The sequence below is a fragment of the Haliotis rufescens genome, unplaced genomic scaffold (genome assembly GCF_023055435.1).
Source record: "Haliotis rufescens isolate VD_foot unplaced genomic scaffold, xgHalRufe1.0.p SCAF_16, whole genome shotgun sequence".
Taxonomy (NCBI): Eukaryota; Metazoa; Mollusca; class Gastropoda; order Lepetellida; family Haliotidae; genus Haliotis; species Haliotis rufescens.
In genome coordinates this window covers 525,090-531,495 of record NW_025963846.1, presented here as the reverse complement: position 1 = coordinate 531,495, position 6,406 = coordinate 525,090, and positions in this window count along the sequence as shown.

Sequence of the window (6,406 nt, the reverse complement as noted above, 5' to 3'; positions counted from 1 at the left end):
CATCAATCACCCATTTACCCTTCTCATTATTCTCCCACCCCTCACCCTTAATATTAATCACCCATCTTTCATATTAATCACCCCCTCGTTCTTTTCTGGGCGGTTTCCTAAAGCTGCATGCACTTATCTGAATCAACACGATGATCAAGTGAGTTTAAAGTCCCCCTCGGTAGTGGGAATGAGTGAATATGGTTTTACGCCGCTTTTAGCAATATTCCAGCAATATCACGGCGGGGGACACAAGAAATGGGCTTCACACATTGTACCCATGTCGGGAATCGTACCCGGGTCTTCGGCGTGACGAGCGAACGCTTTAACCACTAGGCTACCCGACCGCCCCGGTAGTGGGAATGTCCCAGCTCTATACTGGGCGGTCGGGTAGCCTAGTGGTTAAAGCGTTAGTTCATCACGCCAAAGACCCGGCCAAAGTCGGTCGGAGTGGTGAAACCGTTCACTCGTCACGCCGAAGACCTGGGTTCGATTCCAGACATGGGTACAATGTGTGAAGCCCATTTCTGGTGTCCCCCGCCCTGATATTGCTGGAGTATTGCTAAAAGCGGCGTAAAACAAACCCACGCACTCACCCCAGCTATATACATACTACATCACGGCGGCCTGTAAATAATTGAGTCTGGGAAAGATAAACCAGTGGTTGATGTAATGAGCGCCGCCCCACGCCAGGGTACGATGACACCCAAGCAACAAGTGTGTCCATCCCCTGATCACGCGATTAAAGTCAGTTGACACTTAGACAAACAATAGAGTGCTCACGGGGTTTGAAACCAGGAGAATGGAAACAGGTTGTGTTTTCAGGAACAAACGACCTACATGACAGATAATCATCTCCAACTTGCTTCAACACAGCCATCCGGTTTTGAACATTGTCACTTCCCAAAGAGTTTTACAATGTGAAACGGTTTAACATGGAAACCGATGCTCCGTACACGCATTGCTGTGGTTGTCTATCGTTATTGAGCACAGAACACTCGGCAGGTGGGAATACAGCTTTTTGTGAAAAGGAATGGTGCGTTTTGTGATAGCAAGTTAAAATACAACATATCAGAATAGCACAGAGCCAGGTACAGATATGATCCTGGTAGACGCCGCATACATGCTCATATATGCTTACATGTGTATAATCCACACGTATGCATTTTTTACTGATATATGTGATTGTTAAGATGAGTAAAATCGGAAAGCGGTCGGGTAGCCTAGTGGTTAAAGCGTTCGCTCGTCACGCCGAAGACCCGGGTTCGATTCTCGACATGGGTACAATGTGTGAAGACCATTTCTGGTGTCCCCTGTCGTAATATTGCTGGAATATTGCTAAAAGCGGCGTAAAAGCGTACTGACAAAAGCGACGGGGCATTGCAGTCCAAGATCCAATAAGGGTCAATGAACGAGTTGTCATAGCAATACTCCTGGCGTGACATTGCATATGTAAAAGTACTTTGCACATACTAGGACTAGGACTAGGTGCAGTTTGCACCATATACACAGGTATGTATTTGCGTTTGCGTGATGAATATACTCACGTGGTGTATTTTAGGAGCATGTAAACGGGCTACAACCATCTTGAACTAACTAGTTTGGAATTTTCCACAAAACAATCTGTTCACTGAGGGCCATCAAACAATCTATCCATTTTTACTATTAACACCCAACTCTTGACGTTTTGGGTATTTTCAACCAAACAAACTATCTATTTACTGAGGACCATCAAACCATCTATCCATTTTTACTATTAACACCAAACTCTTGACGTTTTGGGTATTTTCAACCAAACAAAATATCTATTTACCGAGGACCAAAAAACAATCTATCCATTTTCACAATTAACACCAACCATTTGACGTTTGGGTATTTTCAACCAAACAAACTACATGTATTCATTATTTTCACCACTGATGGACGCTCCCTACGTTGCCATCTGCATCGGACTGTAATGAGAGCTACACTTACCTAAAATCTCTAATTTCCCAATGCATTTACAAACGTTGGGTTTATAAAACCAATCCATATTTGTTTGTTTGTTGTTTAACGCGGCGCTCAGCAATATTTCAGCCATATGACGGCGGCTGTAAATAATCGAGTCTGGACCAGACAATCCAGTGATTGACATCATGAGCATCGATCCACGCAATTGGGATACGATAACCTATTCTAACGCGGATATCTTCACGGATCCGGATAACAAGTGGAATAAACCTATAGTCAGTATGCATCATCATCATCATCATCATCATCATCATCATCATCAGTGATGTGACAGTTTCTGCTTGGTCTGCTCACAAAACATGAAATTATTGTTATCGTTAAAATAGATGGCTGTTCTGAGATTCGAGAATGAATTTGAATGAACACAGAACACATGAAGCTATAAGATGCTACTGCTATATATCCCAGCTGGTATTCCGGGTTAGAGCACAGGTCCCCAGTAACCTATGGTGGTCAGGCTCAGTGACCTTTCTGGTGTCCTCGTACCTCGTCTGCGTGGATCGCTGTTCATAATATCAATCACTGGATTGTCTGATCCACATTATTTACAGAACGCCGTCACATATAGGTGTAATATTGCCGAGTGAGTGAGTATGGTTTTATGCCGCCTTTAGCAATATTCCAGCAATATCACGGCGGTAACACCAGAAGTGGCGTTCACACATTGTACCAATGTGGGGAATCGAACCCGGGTCTTCGGCGTGACGAGCGAACGCTATAACCACTAGGCTACCCCACCGCCCCTAATACGAATAATGTTGAGTGCGGTGTTAAAAGAACAAAGAAACACGTAATACTATTATATAAGTCGTCTATTATTTGTATTATCACTATTATTTAACTGTTCATGTTCATTTCGTGTCCCATGGACTGTTTTAGCAGATCTATTACACAGGACAAATATCATGGTGAGGTGAGGTGAAATGGGATTTATCGTCGCGTCCAAGATAATTGCACTTATATCGCCACGTGTCTGTCTGTCTGTCTGCTTGTGCTAGTCCGGACTGATGCTGAGTTTATAGTGCTAGCACACAGAGATACCATGCTGGAGTTTAACATGAATACCCCACTCAGGCACAGTATACCGACTCCGAGCCGACCAGTCCTTGTTATGGATCCCAATCGCGTGAATCGATGCTCATGATATCAATCACTGGATTGTCTGGTCCAGACTCGATTATTTACAGACCGCCGTCATATAGCTGGAATATTGCTGAGTGCGGCGTTAAACAACAAACAAACAAAAACAGCCTGGCTTTATCCCTTTAATGCCGAGCGCTAGAAAGGGTAACAACAAGTACCATTTTTTAACGTCTTTTGGTATGACGAACCCCGGACGCTCCACCACTAGGTCACAGTGGCGGTCCACAAGGATTATGATGAAACCGGAATTTGAGACAGTCACATGTAGATTATGATCACAGCAAAACAAACAGGGATGAATGTCTTGGTTGCCACATCTACAGTTGCACAATCCATCTCCATTGCCCAATACAACCAGAATAATGTATCACTGTGTGTGACTGCACGACAATAACACACCCATTTCATTGTATGTTTATTCCGGCTGTTTGTATCGATTCCCTCCGCTACAAAATGGAGTATTCTCAATCACGCTACAGACGCACAAACATACAGGTTATATTACTAACACACGCGATGAACTTCTATCGACTGCTAATTCTGGTTTCCGACGGATGTGATTATTTCTTTTGAACTGTGTTTATACAGCCCTTTGCCCTCTACTTGACGTATAATGTAGGGTGAAATAATTGATTGGCCACAGTGCACCTTGCTACAGTCGTTGTATAGGTTATGAAAGGTATGTTGACTAGTAACTTTGTCGGACATGTGTACTTGAACAATCTGACATTTTACGTGAGTACTTAAGGCGAGGAGGTTACATGTGACCCGTGAAGATTCCGGGTTAGAATAGGTCTTCAGCAACCCATGCTTGCCGTAAAAGGCCACTATGCTTGTCGTAAGAGGCGACTAACGGGATCGGGTGGTCAGGCTCGCTGACTTGGTTGATGCATGTCATTGATCCCAACTGCGTGGATCGATGCTCATGATGTCAATTACTGGATTGTCTGGTCCACATTATTTACAGAACGCCGTCACATATAGGTGTAATATTGCCGAGTGAGTGAGTATGGTTTTACGCCGCCTTTAGCAATATTCCAGCAATATCACGGCGGGGACACCAGAAGTGGCGTTCACACATTGTACCCATGTGGGGAATCGAACCCGGGTCTTCGGCGTGACGAGCGAACGCTATAACCACTAGGCTACCCCACCGCCCCTAATACGAATAATGTTGAGTGCGGTGTTAAAAGAACAAAGAAACACGTAATACTATTATATAAGTCGTCTATTATTTGTATTATCACTATTATTTAACTGTTCATGTTCATTTCGTGTCCCATGGACTGTTTTAGCAGATCTATTACACAGGACAAGTATCATGGTGAGGTGAGGTGAAATTGGGTTTATCGTCGCGTCCAAGATAATTGCACTTATATCGCCACGTGTCTGTCTGTCTGTCTGTCTGTCTGTCTGTCTGCTTGTGCTAGTCCGGACTGATGCCGATTTATAGTGCTAGCTCACTGAGATACCATGCCGCAGTTTAACATGAATACCCCACTCAGGCACAGTATACCGACTCCGAGCCGACCAGTCCTTGTTATGGATCTCAATCGCGTGAATTGATGCTCATGATGTCAATCACTGGATTGTCTGGTCCAGACTCGATTATTTACAGACCGCCGTCATAAAGCTGGAATATTGCTGAGTGCGGCGTTAAACAACAAACAAACAAAAACAGTCTGGCTTTAGCCCTTTAATGCCGAGCGCTAGACAGGGTAACAACAAGTACCATTTTTTAACGTCTTTTGGTATGACGAACCCCGGACGCTCCACCACTAGGTCACAGTGGCGGTCCACAAGGATTATGATGAAACCGGAATTTGAGACGGTCACATGTAGATTATGATCACAGCAAAACAAACAGGGATGAATGTCTTGGTTGCCACATCTACAGTTGCACAATCCATCTCCATTGCCCAATACAACCAGAATAATGTATCACTGTGTGTGACTGCACGACAATAACACACCCATTTCATTGTATGTTTATTCCGGCTGTTTGTGTCGATTCCCTCCGCTACAAAATGGAGTATTCTCAATCACGCTACAGACGCACAAACATACAGGTTATATTACTAACACACGCGATGAACTTCTATCGACTTCTAATTCTGGTTTCCGACGGATGTGATTATTTCTTTTGAACTGTGTTTATACAGCCCTTTGTCCTCTACTTGACGTATAATGTAGGGTGAAATAATTGATTGGCCACAATGCACCTTGCTACAGTCGTTGTATAGGTTATGAAAGGTATGTTGACTAGTAACTTTGTCGGACATGTGTACTTGAACAAACTGACATTTTACGTTGAGTACTTAAGGCGAGGAGGTTACATGTGACCCGTGAAGATTCCGGGGTAGAATAGGTCTTCAGCAACCCATGCTTGCCGTAAAAGGCGACTATGCTTGTCGTAAGAGGCGACTAACGGGATCGGGTGGTCAGGCTCGCTGACTAGGTTGATGCATGTTATCGTATCCCAATTGAGTGGATCGACGCTCATGCTGTCAATCACTGGATTGTCTGGTCCAGAATCGATTATTTACAGACCGTCGTCATATAGCTGGACAATTGCTGAGTGCGGCGTTAAACAACAAACAAACAAAACGAACAAAGGTTACATGTCGAGGATGTGAATAGGAAAATAAATAAAACACTCACGCATTCACGCCAACGCACGCACGCGCCCGCCCCGTGTCAGGTCTACCAATATACAGGCAATATACGTTATATCGGCAAACACATGCTATTATTCACAAACCTATACTGACCCACCTGCTATATATAAAACATACATATATTATGCTGTTTCGTTGAAGGATAACGTGTTGATGAGAAAAACTAAGAAAAGACAGATCATATCCTAGTAACGGGGCTGATTATTTAGCCCATCAACAGGTTCACAGGAGGTGATGGGGTAGACCACTGCTTAAAACGGTGGCTTGCTGCGCCTAAAACCTGGGTTCGATTCCCCACTTGGGTACCATGTGTGAAGCATGTCCAAGATCCCTCATACCGAGACAAGGCTGAGATATTCATAAAATGGCATAAAACGGCGTGAAACATAAACAATTTCTAGTTCATGTAAATAAAAAGAACACGCTATCCCCATAAGAGAATGGAATCCACATATCTAGACTTGCCTATTAGGAGGGTAGAATTACTACACATCCATGGACTTATCTTTCAGTACAGCCTTTGAGGATGTCTTGGGTCCAATCTCAGGCGCCGGAATTAGGACAATTCCTTGTTCATGTTAGAATTC